Source organism: Equus asinus, chromosome 23 (genome assembly GCF_041296235.1).
Source record: "Equus asinus isolate D_3611 breed Donkey chromosome 23, EquAss-T2T_v2, whole genome shotgun sequence".
In the NCBI taxonomy this organism is placed as follows: Eukaryota; Metazoa; Chordata; class Mammalia; order Perissodactyla; family Equidae; genus Equus; species Equus asinus.
The window spans coordinates 13,246,310-13,270,703 of record NC_091812.1 but is presented as its reverse complement, the minus strand read 5'-3'; the positions used below and the strand labels follow the sequence as shown (position 1 = coordinate 13,270,703).

Genomic DNA, 24,394 nt, shown 5'->3' with positions numbered 1-24,394 from the left:
GATATGTGCAGAAAGTGTGTGGAAAACTGTGCCTTCTGTCCTCTGCTCATTGTGTCTCCTCCAGAAAATCTTCCCGGCGGGCAGCATGCAAAGTCAGTGTACAACAGCAGTGTAAACTTAACTCTCCCTCTTTCCCCATCGCTCATTGTGTGCCAGACACACTGGCTGTCTCTCTCTGTTAATTGAAAAGCCCACGCTCCGTTCTAACTCAGGGTCATTGTCTTTGTTCTTTCCTTCATCAGTGGTTCTCAACAGGGGCACTTATGGCCCTTCCTCTTGGGAAGTGAGTGGGAGCATTTTCAGCTGCCCCAGTGACTACAGAGGGGACCTTCCATAGAGATATTAGGTGGGTGGGGTCAAGAGATACCGAATGTCCTGCAACGCTCAGCACAGACCCACATAAGAAAAAAACCCCACTCCATACGCCAATAGCACCCCCTTCAAGAAAAGCTGCACCTCCGTGGCTCTTGCCCTTAGCTTTGCCTGGCTCTCTCCCCCTTGTCACTCACTCACAGCATGAATGGTCTCCTCTGGAAGTGTTCAGAGCACAGCCTGCATCCACAGGCTGCACCCCTGCTTCCTCCAGCCCTGGTCACTTTCTGTCATGCCACTTTGTTTATCACTGTTGTACACTTGCCACTGCCTGAAGTCACCTTGTTTATCTGCTTACTTCATTATCGTTTGCTTGTGTCCTTCCACTAGTGCATATACTACCGGAGAGCAAGGATCTTGCCTGTTTTGTCTACTGCTGTATCCTCAGCATCCAGGAAAGAACCTTGCACTTGATAAATATTTATTGAATAAAAGAATGAACAAATGAAGACTTAGAATTGTCTGCTAGTAATCTGAAGCCTCCAATTAGACAGCAGCTATTTGCATCTGCCCACTTTCCCTGTCTCCTCTTTAGTGAGTGACATGCTTAAAAAAACACGGAACAAGCAATTCAAAAGACTCACCAATAGTTGGCTGTCATAGTGACTGCGATTCCTGCTCCTGTTTTCTAAGGAACTGTGACATTGCTCATCCTTGTCAAAGTGAATTGGCTGGGTGATGTCTTAAGCTGAATGTTTCCTGAAAAGAAGCAAGACTCCCTGGATATGTCTGTCTATTTGGGATGGCAATACATGGGGGAGATTATGATGTTGGTTATTGAGAGATGTCCTTTCCACTTAAGCTTTCTTTGAGAATCCCAGTGCAGGTTCACAGACCTTTAGATTACAGGGGAACAATGTATTCCCGCTTTGGCATCTTTCTGTAGTTGAAGTGATTAAAGTAATGGTCTCTCTTCAAGGCTTCCTCCGGAAAGATAGAGATGAGACTCAGGAGAGACTGTTTAGCCAGTGCTCAGGGCTCCCTCTAAGCAAAGGACACGTTTCTGTCTGTTCCCTTAATATAAATATTTGCCTGCTCTGAACAGGTCCAGTCTCTTAGATGGAATGAGCCTCAAAGATGGAATGAGCCTTAGGTTCCAGGTGACTCCTTTGACGGATGGTGAATGAACTTGGTCAAGGTGGGACAAGTAGTTAGAAGCAGAGCCACGATTAGCAACCAGGTATTCTGGTTGTGGCTCCTTTCATGTAGAAGAGTCTTATTGATTTTGTGGTGGCTGATTCAAACCATGCAAAATGAAAGGATGGTTAAAACAATGATCACTCCTTTGTGGTTAGCACTTTCCATGCCGTTTTCTCCCTCCATCCCAGCAACCTATGAGGACACTACTATGTTACCCCTTATGTAGATGAGGAAACTGAGGCTCAGAGAGGTGGAATGACTTCCCCAAGGTCACACAGTGGCAGAGGCAGGGACTCACATATTCCCTGCCCTTCCAAACCTACATTCTTAATTGCTATAGTGGATGGGGTTTCCCCCTCCCACCATTATTTACTTTTTAATCTCTCTGTTTACCAAGATCCATGGAAAGAAAGAATGTATGAGTAAATATAGTTGAAAGATATGGTGAGAGTTTCTTATTACTAGATTTTCAGTTTCTGTCTCGAATCTGTCACTATTGCATTTTTGATTATACTATACGGTTTGTGTGTGTGCGCAATTTACTTTTGCAAAAAGTGTTTGAATTGAAGAGATTTCTATTTTTGAATCATTTGTCGTCTTTCCTTCCCATGCAGGACTTTAGCAAATGTTGCAAAATTCATTATACACAGACATTTTTCCGTTCCATTTTGCATTTGAACATCAGAGATGGATCATAAATTGTTTTTTTTTCATTACTTTAAATGATGTACTCCTCACTCTTTTTTGTTTTGTTTTGTTTTGTTTTACTTCTATGTTAAGGAACGCGTTTACCTTGCCAAGATTTGATTTTAAGTACCAGCACTGCATTTCCTTAAAGGATGCATTTGAGAAAGAAGAGGAAAAAAAAGCAATGGGTCCAGATTGGTAGGACTCTATGTAGCCAAATAAAGTCCTCAGTCATAAAGAGCTCTTCTCAATGAACTTGAGTGAACTTCAGACTCAATCAAGTTTTAAAAACAAAAGAGGCTATTATATCATCTTTGTGTGAAATCACAGTAAAATATGCTCTGCAGCTTCTAACGTCCTCTTGCCTGTATTATTGCCTTTCGTTGATTCAGCTTCATTCAGTGAGGTTCGTTTCTACTGTGAATGTGTCTGGCCCTGTAATAGGTATTGCCATGTGGGGGAAGCACGTTTCTTGCTGTCAAGGAATTTATGTTGTTCTAGAGAGGCGTGGATACATAAAGAAGTGCGTGTTCTGATAGAGGTGTCTCTGAAGCATGGTGGTGATATATTGGCCATCACTCTCAGTGGCAAGTGACAGAAACCAACTAAAAGGAGAATTTATTTGCCTACATAACTGGAAAATCAGGAGGTTTGTGTAAACATTCAAATAGCTGCGTCTGAGTGTTCAGATGCTCCCCCTGCCCCCCAGTCAGTCCCTTGGCTCTTCTTTCCTTCATGTTGCTTCATTTGTGGACAAGTTCTCTCATAGTGGCAAAGATGTTTCCAGCAGCTCTATGCATTCATCTTACTGGCTTAGGGACCCTGGGTGGTAAAGAGGAAGCATCTTTCCTAATAATTCTACAAAAAGTTTCAGCGTTGATTTGGATTGGACCCAGTTGGGTCTTATGTTCACCCTAAGCCAACCGTGGTGATCAGGAGAATAGGCTATGCTTATTGGCCAGGTCTGAAATGTGGGTAACCTTGGGTTCTGGGGAATAGGGTCGACCACACCAGGAAAACATGACAGAGAGGGGTGGCTCCCAGAGGAAAGTAGGGTGCTGTTACAAGAATGAGGGGGAATGGAACCTGGGCAAGTAAAAGGAACAGAGGTCTGGCATGCTTCTCAGTCATTCAGCCTTTTGAAAGGCTCATGTACTATCTTCTGTAGCATTAGGCTGTTTCCATGTTTATCAGCCACTGGGTTCTCTTTCTGCTCTCTGTGTACAGTGTGTGGTTCATGGTTTGAGCCTTAGCATCTGCCTTCCTTTGTCTCTGCTTTCTACCTTCTCAAATGGGAATGCTTCATGGCTTCAGTTGTCACATATGCAAAGGGTGGTTTCGAATTCTTTATCTCTAGCCTTGACCTTCCTGACAAAGATGTGCCTCTGAAATCTAACGCTTCTCTTGAACCACCTTCCAGTTGTGTTACAGTCACATCAAAGTTTACATGTCACAAACCCAGGATATCAACTGTTCCACAAAACCGGAATCCCAGTGAGCTTCCCCAAAGCCCCAGGTCATTGAAGGTACCAGAGAGGTCCACAGTTCCCAGTTGCCACCTCAACATTCTAGACAGTTAACTCTTAAGATCTGCTCCAGTGACGGGGCAATCATGGGAAGCTTGCATGTTTCAGCGTGAAAGAGACAGTGTAGCTTTCTGGTGGTGAATGCATGGGCTCCGAGGGCCAGAACTCTTGTCTTTGAATCTTGGCTTTGCACTCATCCTCTCATCTGTGTGACCTCGGGCAAGTTATTTAAACTTTCTGTCTCAATTAGCTCATCCATAAAAATAGGGGTAATATTAGTAACTACTTAAGAGTGTTGTGTGAATCAAATGAATTATACATCTAAAGCACTCAGAATAGTGTTATCACATAATCACTTTAAAAATGTTAGATATTTATTTTGGGAGCAAGATGAGGTGTAAATCGATTAATCAATCAGTGTATCAGGGAAGTTGATATTCTGTAAGACAGCTCATTCTTTGGTTTGACGGGTCTTCTTGTACTACTGACTCCCTCTGACTCTCACATCCTGCTCCACTTTCTTCTTCTGTAGCTATGCAGAATGTCTTATTGTTCTAGAACATGATGGCTTTGCGAATATTTCCCGTCATCTGTATCATCCCATCTCAGTGTTCCCTTCTTCAGGTTAGGTAGTCTAAATTCTTTGGTTGCCCACTCTCTCTGTTCCATCCTGGATCCCTTCAGTTTTGCCAGCATTCTTCTTCAAATGAAGTGTGCAGAAATGAATTCAATATTCTATCTATTGTCTGCAAAGCCTATTAGAAGGCTCATCTTCTCTGTTGTTTATACTCTACCTCCATTAATGTAATCTGACTTTGAATTGCCTTTCTTAAGTCAGCTACATCACACAGTTGACCGATATTGAGTTCTGTCCCTAGGAGACATACTTTTTCCTTTGTTGAGATTTTGACAAAATGTCTTTTATGGTTGCATTTTTCAGTGGGTCTAGCCATTTGCCTGAAGTTTGGTTCTGCCACCCAGCACGCTGGATAAGCAACCAACTTGATGTGAAGTGCACGATTGATAAGCTGCAGATATGAGTTAGGATTAAGTTCAACTGCTGTATATATAGCAGAAACGTTCCAAATAACAGTGGCTTAAAATAGGATAGAAGTTTATTTTTCTTTTCAATAAAAGAAATCCAGAGTTAGGCTTGGTCTAACGTAGTCCGTAATTTCTCCATGCCATTAGGGACTCAGGCTCCTTTTAGCAGGTGTTTTTCCATCTTTAATATGTTGCCTCAGGTTTCAAGATGGCTTCTGGTATTCCAGCCATTGCATCCATATTCTAATTGAAGGAATAGAGAAGAGCCAAAGAAAGGCACATTCCTTCCTTTTAAAGGAGTTTTCCTTGAAATCTTGAAAAATGCTTCTCATTGACCAGGATTTAATCACCTGGCCATGTCTAGTTGCAAAAGAGGCTGGGAAATACAGTCTTTTGGCTGAGGAACTATGTACCCAGATAAAAATAAGGGTTCTGTTACTAAAGACGAAGGTGAGTTGGGCATTGTCAGTCTTGGCCACACATGTGTTGGTGATAACATTTTGAACAGGATCAGGCATTGGCTCATGCATTGCACAGCTAGAGGTCTTCCTGAGTATGGCTCTGAGTAGATGATCAGTCCATCAGCATTTCTGAAATGTTTGTTCTCAGACCATCTGTATCCGATTTGCTAGAGATGCTTCTTGAGGATGCAGAACCCTGGGCCATGTCCTATATTTTTATACACATTAAATATTTGATTACTCCCTTTAAAATGGAGTTTATCGAAGCATAATTTACATTCAATAAAATGCACAAAATTTAAGTGTGACATTGATGAGTTTAGATGTATGTATGCAGTGGATAATTTATGTTTCAATATTTGCCAAACACAACATCTGACAAATTGTCCCATGATATTACAGAAACCAGATGAAGAAATTAAAACCAAATGAAACAATGGTTAAGACAAGTCGGAGCTTATTTTTATCAAAAACATGTAGATTAAGGGCTGGTCTGGTGGCATAGCAGTTAAGTTTAGATGAATGTATAGTCAAGTGCGCCATCCAGATATCCAGCACATGTCCATCATCCAAGAAGCTTCTTTTGTGCCCCTTACAGTCCCCTCCGCCACTGTGGCCCCCAGAAATACACTTTATGTCAGTTTATTTTTGCCTTGTGTAGAATTTTATATAAAAAGAGTCATATAATATGTAGTATTTTGTATACCATTAAAACTTGAGATTCACTAATCTGCATTTTTTTTGAGGACTATTAGCCCTGAGCTAACATCCACCACCAACGCTCCTCTTTTTGCTGAGAAACGTTGGCCCTGAGCTAACATCTGTGCCCATCTTCCTCTCTTTTATGTGGGACCCCTGCCACACCATGGCTTGATAAGCAGTGCGTAGGTCCACGCCTGGGATCTGAACCAGCAAACCCTGGGTCACCGGAAGCAGAGCACATGAACTTAACTGCTATGCCACCAGACCAGCCCTTAATCTACATGTTTTTGATAAAAATAAGCTCCGACTTGTCTTAACCATTGTTTCATTTGGTTTTAATTTCTTCATCTGGTTTCTGTAATATCATGGGACAATTTGTCAGATGTTGTGTTTGGCAAATATTGAAACATAAATTATCCACTGCATACAGCCTTTCCCCTGCATTTTCCTCTGATTAAGTCACTTCTTCATTCCTCTTATCATGCATGAGTTGCTTATTACATAGGCTACATTGTTCAATGGACCTACCTTTTGATTCTAAGCTTACTGCATGTCTATTCCATTAGTCGGTGTGCTTCTTAAGGCCACTGCCTATTCTTTGCTCATTATCGAATCCCCAGTGCCTCTGACAATATCTGGTTTGGTCAGAGAAAAAGTATTTTCAAGTGACTTGAACACAGAATGTTGTTACAATTGTTATAATATGATGTAAAAGTGCTATAGGGCAGCAAAGGAATGCGGCGGAGGAAATTCAGAGAATGACTTGTGAAGGTTGTCTTCTGGACCTTGAAGGAAATTTGCTAGGCAAAGAATGGGATTAGAGCATCTTGAATAAAGCAATCATTGTGCACAAAAACATGGAGATATGAGTGCATAGAAGTTACCTGAGGATGAAGGAAGAGTTGCCAGTGATCAGAGCATGTGTCGTGTAGCAAGCAAGGAGGGGATCAAGCTGTCAGTCAAAAGTTCATGTTAATGATCACAGTTAATCAGAACACAGTGATAGAAATTGATGGCTGGTGTGGAAAAATACTCTCTGCATTATGCCTTGATACTAGCATTACTCCTCTTTCCATAGATTTCTGGCCAGTAGAGGCCGCGGACATGACGGTCACGTAGCCGAGAGTGCTATTTCCGAAGGCAGAGACATGGTTCATTTTCAGCACCATGGGTTGTGGACAGCACCTGTTGCATCCCTGAGCTGTTGCTGCCTTCTACAGCCCAAGACTTTTGGTTTGTCTCGATGCGGGACAGGCCTCTCAACCTGTGGTGGCAGAGCACCAATGCTTCAGAACCAAAAAATAACAAGTACTCTTACTGGCACAAGGGTAGGCATGGCCTTTGCGTTTCCTCATCTAATGCTCACAGCTCTTCTCTGGCAGATGTCATTTTGGCTTTTCTTTTAGAGGAGGGAAATGAGGTATAGAGAGATGAGATGAGTGGCAGATTCAGGACTCAAGCCTGGGTCTTCCTGACACCGATATCTGCACTCTTAGCCGCTACACTTGTCTTCCAGCGGGCACTAACAGACTCTTGTGGAAGCCTTCAGCCTCCTTCAGATACTCAAGCACGGATATGTCCTCTGCGGAGAACCAGCATTACAGGTAATTTATAGTTGGAATCTGGCTAGGGCCAGCTCAGTAATACTGGGAATGATGGGAAGAGAGAGGCTTTTCCTAGCTCGCTCCCTCGTGAGTTTGAAAGGGCACTCTCAGATAACATGTCAGCTGGCAAGCAGGTGTGTGCATCTGAAACGTTCTAGTAGTTGCACCTGTGAAAGGGAAGTTAGTAGCATCCAGGAATTGTCTCTCTCTCTCTCACACCAATAAAAGTCTTTGAAGCGCCGGTAGAAAAAAACCCTCAGCTACTTTCTCACTAATTTCCTTTATAATTATACTTCCCTAATGGTTTTCTGGGAGTTGGTCGGTGGGAGCTCCATCTCCAAGTCTGTGGGAGAGATGTGTTGAGCTCTCCCCAGAGTCGCTGGTTCCTGGCTGTGCTTGGATGAGCATGCTCACATATGGCATAAGCATTTCTTAATGGTTGCATGCCACTCCTCCTCACTTTAAAATGAGTCCACACTGTGCCCCATTAGCTGAAATTGACATGATGGTTATTTTCAATGCCATTTCTTTAAAGAACTCAGTCTCACTGTGCATTGCTAGCTTTCCCCCCTTGCTAAGCAGAATGAAGAACCCCTGGGAAAGTGTGGTGGCAGCTGTTTGGAAGCTGCGGAGCCCAGCTCCTGCCTTCCCACCTTCACATCTACAGCTCAGAGAGCATCACACGTTATACAGACATTAAAGCTTCCTCCCTCAATGCAGAATCTTCTGGAAATCTCAGAATCAAAAAGCTCCATGATAAAAATGCATGAAGCAATGTCCTTATTGGTAAACTTACATATCCAGCTGAGATACTGCACATGATAATGCAATTTTCTGTGCAAAAAGGGTTTATCTCCATCCAAATATTCTTCCAAATCATTATTCATTCTGGAGAAGTGATTGCTGTCCTAGGTTAACTGATTGAACTTTTGGAACCAAAGCTTATATTACTGGCTATTGCCTGACTTCTCGTAAATTGCCATTAGATTGGTAGGAATGAATATATGTACACTCCATTAGGAAATATTAAAGTTTTTTTTATACTGGTTTAGAATAAAAACAGAATTAAAAGGGGGCATTTCTGAGATTCAGTATAGCATGAAATTGAAATCTTTTTGGCATATGAAATATACAATATGAATATTCTTCCCATTTTCTGATAGCTGAGGGGGTTAGGAAGAGCGGAAAAACCACTCCCAAGTTCACCTGTAGACGCTGAAACCGGAGAAGTGGGAAAAACCCATTTTGGTATTCCCCAAGTCTACGTCTATTAATCGTCAGATTCTGAAACAACAACCACAATAATAACAATGAAACATTCTTAAGCTTAAGTGTGTGTCAGGCACTGTCTCATATGCTTGTCTGTTTATAGGCAGATTTTTAGAGTTGTTAAAAAGCTGGAGCAAGGGGCTGGCCCCGTGGCCGAGTGGTTAAGTTCGCGCGCTCCGCTGCAGGTGGCCCAGTGTTTCGTTGGTTCGAATCCTGGGCACGGACATGGCACTGCTCGTCAGACCACGCTGAGGCAGCGTCCCACATGCCACAACTAGAGGAACCCACAACGAAGAATACACAACTGTCTACCGGGGGGCTTTGGGGAGAAAAAGGAAAAAATAAAATCTTTAAAAAAAAAAAAAAAGCTGGAGCAAGACTGCCTTGGTTTCAAATTCATATTCTGCCTCTCACATGAGTTTTGGCAAGCTCCTGTTCTCTCTTTGCCTCAGTTTCCCACTTTTAAAAGGGATAATAACAACTGTATTACCTCATGAGCCTGTTAACAGAATTAAATTATGTCATAGATGCAAAATGGATCCTGAAACATAAGAAGCTCTAGATAGATGTTGGTTGTTATTATATTATTATTATCGTCATTATATTTTGATGGCTTTTCAAAGACATCTGTGAGGTAGATATTATTAATCTTAGTCCCATTATCCAGATGCTGAAATTAAGGTTAGTAATGTAGAAATTGATCATTTCCTGAAGAAGCGGGAAAAACACATACTTTTCTGGTTTACCTTTGTGGTGTAACAAACTCAAAAAATTTTGTACCATAGAGCAACCACTGTTTTCTTCAGCTCGTGTATTCTGTGGAGAAGGAATAGGACGGGCACAGCAACGTTGGCTTGTCTCTGCTCCACAGCTTCTGGGGCCTCAGGTGGGAGAACCCAAATGGCTGGGTGCTGGAATCCTCTGGCTGCTTCTTATTCATATTTCTCGGGCCTGGCCGGTATGATGTGAAGGCCGGGTTCAGCTGGGATGGTTGATTAGAATGCCTCATGTGGCCCCTCCATATGGCTTGGGCTTCCTCACAGCATGGTGACCCGGGGTAGTCACACTGCGGCTCAGGGCTCCAAGGGTGAGTGTTCTAGTGACAAGGGTAGAAGGCACATGGTCTTTAATGGCCTAGCCTTGGGAGTCACATAGCATCACTTCCTAAACTAGGGGTCAAACATGGTGAGCCTGCCTAGGTTCAAGGGAAGGGGACACAGACGTCCATTTTCCATGGAAGAAGCGTCAGAGACTTGGCAGCTGTGTTTCATGGCCACCACGCTACTGTGGAGACTGGATGCTACCTTTGTGTCTCGGGATGGACCGCCATTACTCACTCCATGCGATACGTTGTAGCTCTTGAAAAGCTCAGAGTGTGAACTGCTTGAGGAACTTTCTCAGTATTGATGAGCTCAGCCCTTGGTGGTACTGCCATCTTGAAAGCTGTTTGCATTCACACTTACACAATTCCTCTCCTGTGTATATTCAGGTTCCCACTCACTCGCCCTGCCCCCATGTGGGAGTGTGTGCGCGCGTGCACGCAAGTACAGTATCAGCCTCTCCTGTTTTCATTATTCCATCATGTTACTTCACCCTCCTTTTCCCTTCTACTTCTTTCCAGTGGATTCAATTACTTCTCTTTGCTGCCTTAGCAATAAAACAGTTCCCTCCACAGCATTAGAATGAGTCTCTCTCATTATTTCATTTAGATTGTTGTGATGTTTGAAAACTTGAGGACAGGGCAGGCGGGAGGAAAGGAATGTTAATTTGCAGGGAGTCCCTATTGTGTGGTGGGAGTGCTGCCAAGAGGAGCCAAGAAGCTGCCACTTGATGTACTCATGGATACGTAAAGAATTGATGAGGGATGCTGAAAACCGCACAACCGCAGTGTCTGCTCATGCTGGGACTCATGACCTTACAGGAGGGGGCGCTGTGTAGGTCCTGGCCAAGCCCAGTTTGAAATGGCCTATTGGCACAACTCCTCTTGTCCATTTCAGAAGAGATATTTCCCCTGAAAATTTGTGTGCAGATGCGAGTGCATGTCTGTGTGCTCACCTGTATATGTGTGTGGCCTCATTCAGTTTTCCTCCATACTCTCCAATTATGGAAATGCTCTTTCATTGTGGTCATCACTGGGAAAATGCAGTAGGTGGCAGAGACTGAGCTGAGGATCCTTATAATTTGACTCACAGAATGTCAGAGAATGTTACACAAACCAAGGAATTAAGCTCTGTGAGTGCCAGAGTGACATTGATTATGTAGGAATGACATACGAATAATTACAAAGCACTCAGGGTTTTTGTTAGTAATCTGTGTTTAGAGTCCCCTTTCAGGAGTTTGAAATGTCATCAGGTAACTGAATAATGCTAACAGACCTGCATTACATTCCTGCTTCACACTGTGCTAAACAGGAATCATGTTTGTTACTAGACTGAAGAGCATCTTGGTGAAAAAAAAAAAAGGACTGGTGGGGAGTAAGCAGGGCTAGATTTAAATCTAATTGTCTTTCCTGTTTTCCTCTGCTGTTTGGCTCACACACAGTGGTAGTATTGGTGGGCAATGAGGATTAGACCGTTTGCTTGAAGGCAGAGTGAGAAAGGGCTGGTTCTGCTGCCGTCGGCAGTGATCTCAGCTGAAGATGGATGGAAGGAAGTCCCAAAGTCATTATGCATTAGATGGTTAAAAAAAATGGCTTTCCCACTGTGTTTCTGTGACTAGAAGTTTTAAATCTACTCCACGGCTTCCATTTTCTTTTCTTTTTTCATCCTAAGATTAAATCTGGGACTGTTTGAAAGCTTCCAAACCAGAGAATGATTCAGACCAGATTTGGGAAGACAGGTAGAGATTGGATAGGATGAGTCTTCCCAGTTCCATTTACTCTCTGAATAAATATGTCGCAAAAAGAGGAATTTCATGGAAGACTTTTGGGGTCGCAGTCACTAATTCTGCCAAATAATTATCAAATCAAGGTGTCGGGCCCTTCTCCAGCATTGCCCAGCTGACTCTAGATAATCAAGTTCACAACTGCCAATGCTGGCTGACTGGGCCAATGGAAAGCTATCGTTAATAACCTGGAGACATAAAATGGAGGTGCTTTCGGGGGTGCAGATATGCATGCTCGGATAAGAAAGACTATCCTGCACATGAAAAATGAGATCTTAGATTTGTGCAAGAATGAGGGGAAAGTTTAGTCGTTAATCACATAGGTCATAATGAGGAGAGGAAATCACTGTGCTGAAAGGGTTTGTCTGAATGGATTATAGGCAAATTCAAAAGAAGGAGGAAAAAAAGCAACAAAGGGCACTGCTGGTTTGGGAATTGGGCTCTTTAAAAATCCTCAATCATTCTCAGAATCAATTTTGCATTTCCTCAATAGCCACGTGAAACAGGGCTGTCTCTTCATTGTCTTAGATTAACCACTAACTGCAAACCATACATTAAATGAAGTATCAAGTATTTGTCTTCCAGAAATACACTTGAATGTTGTTTATTTCCCCAATAGGTCTGCTGTGATGCATTTAGGTGCCATATCGCTAAATACTTACTGTGCTTTAATATCTGCACCAGCTCGTCTCCAACTGCCTGACTTAGGAAGCAGCTGTGCGGGGGCCCCACAGCTACAGATAGAGTTTTTCTCATAAACTGTTTAATTGTTTGCTTCTGAAAACAATTCGACTGACAGTATTATAGAGTGAGTGTTGTATTGCAGCTGGCAATCCCCTTTATGAGTTTCTTAGCAAAATACCATGTTGACATATGCTGCACCCACACAGAAAATTCAGTTATATGGCAGCCTGATCTCCAAGGGAAATGTGCTCAGCAGAAGTTCCCCGGGGAAAATGACACTGCTGAGGGGAAGTCGGTCTGTAAACCAGTGCTCTCCTGGCATGGGTTGCCTGTGATCAGACTGGCACTGGGTGTGGACCAGTGGTTCCTCCCCACTCTGTTGCTGGGGGAAAACCCTGACTCCTTCTTCAGAGCTGAGTGAAAGTGCAGTGTGTGATGCTTCCCTCATGACGCTTCACTCATGACATCTGTCCAGCCCCGCAGGCTTTCACAGGGCTGCTGGTCTGCAAAGCCTGGATAGGTAAAGTGCTTTGGGAAGGAGGCAGGTGTGCTGATATCTTTGTTTCACAGACCAGGGCTTCTAACATAAGTGGCCAATGGGCGGAATGGCCTCCCAGCTCCCCAGTGAGGGTGCATTTCCTTTGGGTGTTTAGTTTGTGGCAGACTTTGTGTTTTGTGCTTTTCATGCACGATGATCTTATTTAATCCTCACAATCACTTTATGAGTTTACATTCTTCTTATTATTTCTGTTTGACAGATGAGGACACTGTGGCTTAGCAAGTTAAGTGTTTTATCAAAGATCACTTAGCGATGATGCATGACAAGTCCTAGTCTCAAGCCCAGGTCTGTCTGTCTCTAAACCCCAGGCTTCTAGAGGAAATCTTAATAAGGACAAGAGATTTCTTATGACCAGTGTTTTTTTGTTGTTGTTGTTGATGCCACAAAGGCCAATAAAAGCACCAAAGAAGTGAGTTCCACTCGTTCATTTAATTGATTTTTCCTCCTGCAGTAATCAATGTATTAAATTTTTCCATATTTATTCAGCATCTGCAATATGCCAGGCACAGTGGTAGGCATGGGTGTATAGCAATGCCTTCATGAAGCTTTCAGGTGGAGGTGAGTGGGATGCATAAAATCGACAGGAAAACAGAAATCTAGACAAAGCAATTTCAGACAGTGAGAATTACTAACAAGCACAGTAATGTAATAATTACTGATTTGATTGTCACTCTTATGATTGAGATGGTTGAGAAAGGCTTTTCTAAGGATATTTCACCTGAGTTGAAGCCTGAATCCCGAGAAGGAGCTAGCCTTAGAAAGAGCTGGGGAAAGAACAAGTTCAAAATCCCTGGTAAAGGAATGAGCTTGTTGTGTGTAGGAACTTAAGTAAAGCCAGGGTGTCTGGACCAATCCTTGGCAACTATACCTAAGGCCCTGGTGAGGGACCTCCAGTCACACAGTCCACCCATCCCTGCTTCTGTCCATCCATATATCCAGTGTCCATAATCCATCCATCATACATCCATTTATGCATGGCAAAACCATCCATCCAACCATCCACCTAGCATTCATATATTCATGCATTCCTATATCCATATAGAAACTGTCCATCCATCCATCCAACAAATATTCATGCAAGGCTGCTCCACAAGTCCCATTGCTTGACATTGGAGCCCCAGAGATGAATAAGACATGATTCTTGCCTTTAAGAATTTCAAATACTATTAAGAGAGACAGAAATTAATACACATAATGTAAAACGTGGGTTCAAATGTAAAGTTGAGAGTACTAAAGTTGCCGAGAGAGGCAGTGATGAGCTCTGTCGGGAGTCAGGGAAGGCTTCACTGAGGAGGTGACATTCGAGGCATGTTTTGGAGAAGGAGCTTTTCCAGGTAGAAAAGGAGGAAGAGGAAACGGCATGGCCAAAGGCCCAGAGGAGGGTAACCCGAAGCATGCATGCAGGGCATCTAAGGGGGAATGGAGTGAGACCGGGCAGTGCTGGGAGGGGAGGATGACCTCTGTGTTCTAGGCCAGAGGTCAGGAAATGGAAGCCACAGGTTACATTGGGCTTGCAACTCTGTGTTGTTCAGCCTGGACTGAACAAACGTTTTAAAAAGTAAATCCATTTCTCAGTTTTTAATTTGGAGAGCTCACACACAAAATTCCAGATTTCCAGCTTGTCTTGGAAAAATTTGGCAACACTGGGCCCACCTTCCTACAGGGTAACAGTGGGCTGGCCGTCCAGTCAAGGCTGCCCTCTTCTGTTGGGGCGTCTGTTCCCCGGGGGCCTAGGCCTGCCCTCCCCGTTTCTCCCCCTGACACTGCAGCTGAGTATCAGTTTTCCTTTGTCATCCCACTTGCGTGGTTGTTTGTCTTAGAGTAAAGAGGAAAGTAAAATACTTCTTTTCCTTCCGTCTCTATTAAAAGAAGGCAAACAAAAGGTAGACTGAGAGGTCTGTCTGTTTCAAGAAAGTGAGAGAGAAAACATATTTCTTTGTAGAAGTGAAGACTATTCCTTCATCTTTAATATGCAAACAAAGTATGTCAGTGTGGGAAGGATGCAACCCTAGGTGGCATTATAGAAACACACACACGCACGTGCACACGCACGCACCTGCCTCTTTCCTTCATGTGGCCTGTTTGGCCCTGAAACACATTGGAACCTGTAAGACTTACTGCCGGCCTCAGGGAATCTGGAAGGATTTTAAGCAGAGGCGTGACATAGGTGGTGTTTGATCAGCGATTGAGTAAGACCACTCTGGTGACAGTGGGAACGCAGATGATGACGATGGTTTTGCAGTGGGAGGTGAGGGGACTGGGCAAACCCACAAATAGAAAAGCTGTGACCGTTATGCAGTTGAGGAAGGGTGTCAGTCTGCATGAAAATAGGACAGTGGCAGGAGGAGTCGAGAGCAAGGGCAAGAGTGGAGGTTTAGACAGGACGTGAAAGTGACAGCAGTTTGTACCCCTTCCTCGGCTCTCATCTCACCCCAAAGACGAAGACAGGTCTTCAGATTCGATATTGACCATAAACCTTCCCGCGGAAGAAAAGCGTATGCAGCCGCTGGAAACCTGCAGCATATCCTCATGGTGAAACGGCTCTGTTGGTAAAAATGCTCCTGGTGTGAAACAGATGTCACTGGTGCTGGTGCAGAAAGATGAGGAAAGATAACGAATTACAATGGAGTTGAAAACACTGTTAAAAAAACCAAAAAACAAAAAAACCTAACAGCATAGCACGGCAAAGGAGCAAAACTGTTTTGAAGCTGCAAATCTTTCCTGCACCTGATGGTGAAAACCTGTGAAACTTTCTACTTCATTGAAAGCATCCAAGCAAAATGTGTCACAGTAGCTCCCTTCAGCTCTCATCCTATGAGTATGTCTTATATATTTAGTAAGATCAAGAACACGCTGAGGGCAGGGATCTAGCCATATGTTTCCTGTATTATTTTAATTACCTGTTACTTGTGTTTTTAGTTTAATAAAATCAGTTTCCCATAGATTCAAGACTGTCATGTAAGATGGAGCAGGTTGTGCACTGCACAAGTCTAGCAGGACACTATTCCCATAGATCTTAATATGGATGGTGCTCTCTAGATTTATGCACTGTTCAACCTGTGCAGCTGTACTTACTGGCCCTATTAGACTGAATTAACTCCAGTTATCACACTATTTTGATTACTGTAGCTTTGCAGTACATCTGAAATCGGGGAATGTGAGTCCTCCAGCTTATTCTAGTATGACTTTTTAAAACTTGGGTTCAGATCTCAGCTCTAACACTTATAGGCTATGTGACCTCGGGCCAGTTATTCAACTCCCTCGAGCCTTATGTTCCTTACCTTTTTTTTTAGGATTGGCGCCTGGGCTAACAACTGTTGCCAATGTTTTTTGGTTCTTTTGTTTTTTTTTGTTTTTCTCTGCTTTATCTCCCCAAACCCCCCCTGTACACAGTTGTATATGTTAGTTGCAGGTCCTTCTAGTTGTGGGGTGTGGGATGCCGCCTCAACGTAGCCTGATGAGTGGTGCCATGTCCGCGCCCAAGATCCGAACCTTAGGCCGCCGCAGCGCAGCACACGAACTTAACGACTCGGCCACGGAGCCGGCCCCTGTTCCTTAGCTTTAAGCCAGGTCCAGTTACATCCTAGGCTCTGGAGCCAGACCACCAAGGCTTGAGCATCTCTTTCTGCCACCTCCTGGCTGAGTGACTTTCAGAAAATTCACTTAAACTGTCTCTGCCTTCCTTTATAATCCATAAAATGGGGATAATAATAGCACACACCCCATGGAATTGTTGTGAGGATTAAATGAGTTAACATGTGTGAAGTGCTTAGAACAGAACACTGCACACAGTAGGTGTTCGATAAATGCCAACTCCTACTATGATGTGCACTTGGTGCAGTGTCTGGTGTACAATAATTGCTCAGTAAATATTATTATTTTAAATCTGCAGGGACCAGGAACAGTCCCCGGGCCTGAGCACACAGTAGGTCGTCTGTTAGTTGAATGACTGCCACATGAGCCTTGCTGGTTTGGTTTTGAACAGACTAGAATGAGAGAACACCAGATCAAGCAATTGAAGAGGAGAGTGGAAGGTTTTTCTTTGTTAGGTGGATCCTACTCTATAAAAATAAGTTTATTTTTGTACTTTTAAATTTTGTTTTAATTCGTATTTATTCTATCACCTTTTTACACTTTATAGTTTATTACCATTTTTATGCCTCCCTTTTTAACAGACTATTTTTTTAGAGCCAGATTAGTTTCACAGCAAAATTGAGCAGAAGGTACAGAGATTTCCTGTATACCCTCTGCCCCGACGCACGCACAGCCTCCCCCATTTTCAACCTCCCCCGCCAGAGCGGTACCTTTGTTACAATCGATGAATCTACATCGACACGTCATTATCACCCAGAGTCCCTGGTTTATGTTAGGGTTCACTCTTGGACCATCCGTTCTGTGGTTTTGGACAAATTTATAATGACTTCTATCCACCGTTATGGTCCCACGCAGAGTGATTTCACTGCTCTGAAAACCCTCTGTTCTCTCCCCCTTCATCCTCGCCCGACTCCCCATCCCTGGAAACCGCGGATCTGTTTACTGTTTGCATAGTCTTGTCTCTTCAAGAATGTGACGTAGTTGGAATTGCATAGCATGTAGCCTTTTCGGAATGCCTCGTCTCACTCAGATAATGTGTGTTTAAAGCTCCCCCACGTCTTCTCATGGCTTGGTAGCTCATTTCTTTTCGGCCCTGAATGACGTTCCATCATCTGAAATAAACACAGTTCATTTACCCTTCACCTACTGAACGACATCTTGGTTGCTTCCAAGTTGTGGCAATTGTGAATAAAGCTGCCGTAAACATCCGTCTGCAGGCTCTCATGTGGACATGAGTTTCGACTCCTTTGGGTAGATGCCAAGAAGCATGGTTGCTGGATCAGATAAGAGTATATTTAGTTTTGTAAGAAACTGCCAAACTGCCTTCCAGAGTAGCTGTAGCATTTTGCATTCCCGCCAGCAATGAATGAGAGCTCCTGTTGCTCCACACCATGGCCAACATTTGGTGTTGTCAGTGTTCCAGATTTTGGCCGTTCTAGAAGTTGCATAGTGCTATCTTACTGCTGTTTTACTTTGCATTTTTCTCATGACACATTATGTGGAACATCTTTATAATTTATTTTTATACTCTCTATAAAAGTAAAAAATATGTCCACCCATTACATCCTGGTCACATGTGGAATTCCTGTGTCCCTTCCTTTTCTTCTCCTCCAGCGCCAAATGTAAGGGACTCTCAGACTCCTCAGCCTTTCTTCCTAGACACTCAGGTAGAGCCTGTCTGGTGCAGGCGTCTGCTCAGCTGGGAGCTGCTAGAGAAGCAAATCCTCTGGAGGTCAAGGACTGAGCCTGTCTTGTTGATTGTTGAGTTCCCAGCCCCTCTGATGTCTGGAATGTTGAAGGATCCCAATAAATGTTTAACATATATGCCCCCGGGTTGGGTCATTGAATGGAAGATAACTTTTGTCCTGTAGGGCAATGTTATCTTCCAAGGGGCATGGAGTTCCTGCATACTTTCTCTCCCCTGCCTCTGACCTGAGCCCCTAGAGTAATTGAAGGCTTCCCAGTATGTTACAAAAAGATTCTTCTGGTCCCCAAGGTGGGATAGTGGAGACGCCTTCCTCCTTGGGTACCCCCTTTCCCCATTTCCTCCAGTTCTCCCCAACCTAAACGTGAGGGAGGAAGAGGGAGTTCTGAATAGAGCAGGTACTTCCTGCTTCTTTCTTACTTATTTGAACAATGTCTTTGCTCTAATCACTGTATCATTCCAATCCGATACCAGTATTGATTATATCATTGATCCTCTTTTCAGTTATTTCTAATTGGTTACAGACATTAATCACGGTCTCTGCATAACAGATTGTATCTGCCGTCAATACCTGTGCTCAGATAGCCGTTGCCTTGTAGATTTAGCCCATTGTCAGGATTCTTTGAGGGCACCCAAACTCATTGTCTCTTATGTTGCCATTGGGCCAAGCCTGCTTCTCTTTGAGTCCTTCTTTCCATGTGGCTGTCACTGCCAGCGTCCTCAGGAGGCTCGAGACCATCCAGGGGCCTGGGCTTTCTCACTTCTCCGAACTTCAGAATGGATAATCTGTTTGCTGATCCCCCGTCCCCTCCAAGGGCATAACAACCACCTCAGCTCTGAGCATTCAGCCACCTGGGCAGCTCCTTCTTTGCCCTGTGAAGACAGGTGGAAGAATGGCGATTGGGCGCTCACAGTTGCCTGCAGGCTCCAGATGGTCGTAGCCAGAGAGGAAGAGGGGACTTTGGTGTAAAGAAAGGTACCGAGAAGGGTCACCGTGGCTCAGAGACAGCCTGCTTGGGAACAGGAAGTGAGAGGCTAACCGCAGTCACTCAGGTGCCCAGTACATGATCAGAGCACCATTGATTAAGGCGCTTCACTAAAGACCCCAACAGCTGGTGTTCGGCAAGAGCTCCCTCTGCCCCGGGCAGTGTGTTCGTGCTTTTAGGGACTGTCTGATGGAATCTTCCCTGCAGCCCTTTCCTTTCTTCACTTTGCAGCTTCTGTCGTGTTGTAGGCACAGTGCTGGGTGCTGAGGATGCTGAGATGAACAAGAGAGAGCACAGCCCTGCCCTGTGGAGCTCACAGTCCCGTGGTGCAAACCAGTAGCAGTGAAATAACCACATGCAGTGACAGGTGTTGGGAAGAGAGGCTGTGGGGCCGCCTGTGCGGGTAGAGGGGCCGCATGCTTGTGACAGACCCTTTCTGGAGGCTGGGCAGGCTGGGCAGGTGGAGATCCGAGGGACGGCGGGCTTCGGTGGCTGGAGAGCGGAGGGAAGGACCTCCTAGTGGAGGAGCCAGCCATGGAGCAAGAGTGGGAGTGGCGAGTATGCGTGTCCGAAGCCCTAGGAGATAGGAAGTAGGTGTTTCCGTCGTTTGTAAATAGGAAAACTGAGGCTAATCCAGATTCAGAAATCTGCCTGAGGCGACACAGTAGATGGCAGACTGTATGAGTTTGCTCCGGCTGCCGTAACAAAGTACCACAGACTAGGGGCGGAAACAGCGGGAACTCCTTGTCTCACGTCTCTGGAGGCCAGAAGCCTGACACCAGGGTGCCGGCAGGGCTGCTTTCTCCCTTGGCTTGCGACCGGCCATCTTCTTGCTGTGTCCTCACTGTGGCCTTTCCTCTGTGCTTATGCGTCTCTGGGGTGTGTCTGTCTGTGTCCTAATCTCCTCTTATAAGGACACCAGTCGTATTGGATTAGAACTCACCCTAAGGACCCCATAAGCCTAATTACTTCTTTAAAAGCTCTGTGTCCAAAGACAGTCACATTCTGATTACAGGGCGCTAGGGCTCCAGCATATGAATTTAGGGGACGCATTCAGCCCCTGGCAGTGACCTTCCCAAAAAGAGGGCTTGGGAGAGTCTGAGGAGGCAGGTGGGGGCAGCCCGGGGGTGCTGAGTCGGAGACGAGGGGGAAGAATTGCAGCGCTGCCCTGAGGCGGGGCTCCGAGCAGGAGTGCGCGAAACGCAGAGGCTGAGCCAGGCCGGAGAGGGTGGCCGCGCCTTGCCAGTGGAGTGAATGCATGCACGCTGGTCTCCACGTCACACGCCAGAGTCGGAGAGAGCCAGGTCAGAGCCGGGGCCAGCCTGGGGCGAGGCACAGATCCTGGGGAAACCAGAGTCTGGTCAGAACCTGCTTGGGTGGATTTCCTGCAGCCACATGTTGCTCTTAATTACAAGCAGGTAATCATTGTGCGTCATTCTGTAGCTACCATCAACTCAGATGCCCCGCGCCCGCCACTCAGTACAACTGTCTGCGATGATGGAGATGTTCTCTGTGCCCTCCAAAGTGGTGGCCGCTAGTCACAGGTGACTGTTGAGCGCTTGAAATGTGGCTAGTGCATGTGGCTGAGAGCTTTTACTTTTATTTAATTTTAATAAGTTTACTTTTAAATTTAAAAAGTCACACGTGGCCACCACATTGGATAGCCTCGTCCTCGACAGTGGAGCTGCAATCATACTGATTGCTAGATCAGCCAGGAGGGGTTTGGGATCTCCAGGAACAGGGTGCGGGGGTGGGGAGCCCCTCTGAGAGGTGCACGTGTCAGCTAGAGCAGTTTGTCCACGTCTGCTGGACGCGGAGACCCAGCTAGGGGCGGGAGGGAGCCAGCTCTTGTGAGCTGCCCTCCCATTTCTCATTCTAAAGAGAAGGCAGGGCTCACGCGTTCAGCAAATGTTTCTGAAGCGCCTCCTCTGTGCCTCTGACCTCACGTCACTGCGGGGCTCCACTGGGGTAGTAGTCAGTCCCCAAGTATACTGTTGAGTGCGTGGTTGCCGTGTGCCAGCCACACACTCTTTCTGTTATTGATTTAATCCTCAGAGCCATCCTCTGCGGTAGATACTATCTTTCCCACTTCACAACAGAGGAAAGTGGGATTCAGAGATTTTGAGTGACCGCTTCAGTAATTGGAAGAGGCCGGATTTGAAGCCAGGTCTCTCTGACTCCAGAGTGCACACTGGTAGTGTCTGTTCTCTTTTGGAAGATCTCATTGGAGGGGGTGCAGGTGAGGGGAGTGGGCCGGGGAGCACATCTTGTTGACTTTTGGAGATGCTGTCACTTGCAAGGCCAGCTTGTGTGAGGAGGACGCTGAGGGCGAGGCATCCACAGGCATCTGCTGAGAGACTTAACTCAAGCAAAAGCCAGGGAGGAAGCTGACTGTGAAAAATGGTGAACCAAAGGGGCTGGCCGTCCGGGCACAGGGAAGGGCTAGTCTGTTGGGTCGTGAAATGCATATTGGGACAGGGACAGGCAGCCGGGTGCCCAGGAGGGAGCATGGGAGTGGAAGGGCTTATCTCCTCCACCTGCTGTGCCCACTTCCTGCACGCCGCCCCTCTGGCTGCTGCATCACATGCATCTGAGAGCAGCAGCATGCTCGGGGTAGCAGCTGCCTGATGAGAAGGCTGCTCTGACCTCGACCTCTGGCAAAGTCGTCTGAGACCTGGGAGTTATGAGAGGAAACAGCAGGTTTAGAGGAAAAACTGGCCTTTGGGGAAGTTGCAACAACTTGTGATTTCTACGGCTGTTTTGCTTTCTGCTCAGCTGCTTCTCCAGGATGGAAGACAGCCCAGGCAATAGGAAATGCCACCTGATGGCCAGCTCCCCAGACTCCTCCCAGTACGCTTCAAGCGGGTTGTGAGGGTGGTGTTGGCAAGTTTAAACCCAACCAAGGCCCTCGGGGTCCAGAGCAGACATTTTCCTGCCACCTCTGGTCAGACCTTTGAGTGCCGAGTTATTCATGCATTTACCAAATATTTCTTGAGCGCTGGGCACTGTGGTGGGTGCTGGGGTACGGGCATGGACAGGACAGCACTGTCGGAGGCAATTACCAGAAGGACGCGGAGAAGTTAGCCAGATGAGGGCATGTGGCTGGGGGAGAGACATGGAGTGTGCAGGCAGAGAGAAGGAATGTGGGCTCTGAAGGGTGCATTCAGGAGACAGAAAGACATTCATTGTGCCTGGATCTTAAAGCAAGGAGGAGGAGTAAGAAGTGAGGCTGCAGGGGGATGAGGAAGATCAGACGATGAAGGGTTTCCTAAGCCGCAGCACGTAAACAGATGGTCTCTTAGGTTGACGGCAGGAGTGAGCCGCTGAAGATTCTAAGCAGGGGCGCGACTTGCTCAGATTGGAATGTTTAGAAAAATTACTCTAGCTGTGTGGGGCTGGAGAATGGATTAGTTGGGGGCAAGAAAAGATTCAGGAAGAACAGTTTGAAAACTAGCACAGGTGATGGGCTGGATTGAATTAGAGACGCAGAAGCCGGGATGGAAAGAAGTGGAGGGGTCAAGAAATGAGGATGATTCTAAGCACTCGGTGAAGGAGAGTGCAGCTTCCAGGCTGACTTCTGGCTCAGGCGACTGGGTAGAAGGAGGTCCCAGTTAGTGACGCAGGAGACACAGAAGGAGGAGCAGGTCTGTGGGGGAAGATGGTGAATTCCGTTGAGGACATGTTGGGACATGAAAGGGAGGTGCCCACTGGCAGCTGGACTCGGCGGCCTGGAGCTGAGCAGTCCACCTGGGCTGGAGGTGATTTGCAGAGCTGCAAGGCAGCGAGGGTGCGAAAGGGCTTATCAGTGCCTGCTGCAGAACGGGAGTGCCTCCACGGACGAGGAGGCGGAGGCGCAGAGAGGCTGAGGACCATTCAGGGCTTCGTACCCAAGCTGAGATTTGAACCACACCCTTTGTGTGTTTGTGTGTGCGTGCGTGTGTGCACACGTGCACGTGTGTGTTTTCCCCAGTAGGCAGTCCTGTCATCACTCATGCCTGTGCCAGCCAGTGTTTGAAAATATCACAGTTGCCTTTGCCAACTTGGCGCGTATCGTTGGCTTACTTCTATGGGACATCTAGCGTTGACTGCCCCTAGAATAGGGACGGCACATTGATACTGGAGCTGGGGATTCAAATTGGCGTTAGTTTGATGGACAGGCAAATGGAGGGAACATAATGTAACCATGCGTGGTGAATGCTAGATTCAGAGGGTTCCTTTTTTGCACCCTGCCATATGGGCAGCTTCCGTGGCCATGAGCGTAGATCTTGGTGAAATCGCTTCTCTGCTGAAGAACGAGAGATCAGAAGATAGTTCCGCTCAGTGCTGCGTGTGCATGAACTCGCTGTGGTATTATGTGAGGTAAGAGTAACCTTGTGAGAGGCCACCTTCTGATCCTGACAGCTGTCTCCTTTACCTGGAAAAAAGCTTAGCCATAAAAGAAGAGAAATAGCTTAAGGGGAAGGATGGAAGAGAGGGGAAGAAATAAATAGCCGAGATGGGCAGCACAGCCATACTTGTGAATACTCTGGGCTGTTGGAGCGTGGCAGAGTGGAGTCCGCGTGAAACGTTTTGTGAAATAGCAGAGAGCAAGGCCACAGCCCCTGAGCTTCAGAGGCCGTAACCTTATTAAAAGTTATGTTTTGATCGGTGGAAGCAGACCCTTTTTGTGTGTGTGCGTGTGAAAAGGAAACAAATCCTGGCATGAGATTCCGTTCCACTGACTTCATTCGGAAAGATGTTCCTGTTCGGTGGGCCAAGACGTTATGAAAAACCATAGACGCTGCTGAGAAGCTGTTCTAAGGGGTTCGGCTTGTCAAGAACCAGTTCTGAGCAGCTGATTGCTGCTTGCCATTGTTCGACCTGGACTGGGGCTGAAAATGCTGATTCCCTGAATGTCCCTAAAATCGAGGCCAGCTCAGACCGGGCTTAGAGCTGGGGTGAGAGCACATGGGCCAGATTCTAAATCAGATCGAAGCAAAAGGGGCTGTCAGTGCTCTGACCAGAGAGATTCCCTGCGTGTTAATTCCACCCTCTGCGAGTAGGACTCGGGACTGGAACACATCCTCATCTCAAGGTTGTGACCATCTTCTTGTCCCTTTTAGCCCTGCGTGGTCCCTTGTCTTCTCTGCGTCTCTCAGTGAATTTACTTGGACTAGTGCAGAGAGAGCATCCTGTTGG

The 24,394-nt window shown here is 45.8% G+C and overlaps 1 pseudogene; it reads left to right on the top strand.

The window, feature by feature from the left end:
• LOC139039756 (heparan sulfate glucosamine 3-O-sulfotransferase 4-like) overlaps positions 1-7,538 on the top strand; it is a 30,915-nt pseudogene extending 23,377 nt beyond the window's left edge.
• The last annotated feature ends 16,856 nt before the right edge of the window (positions 7,539-24,394 follow it).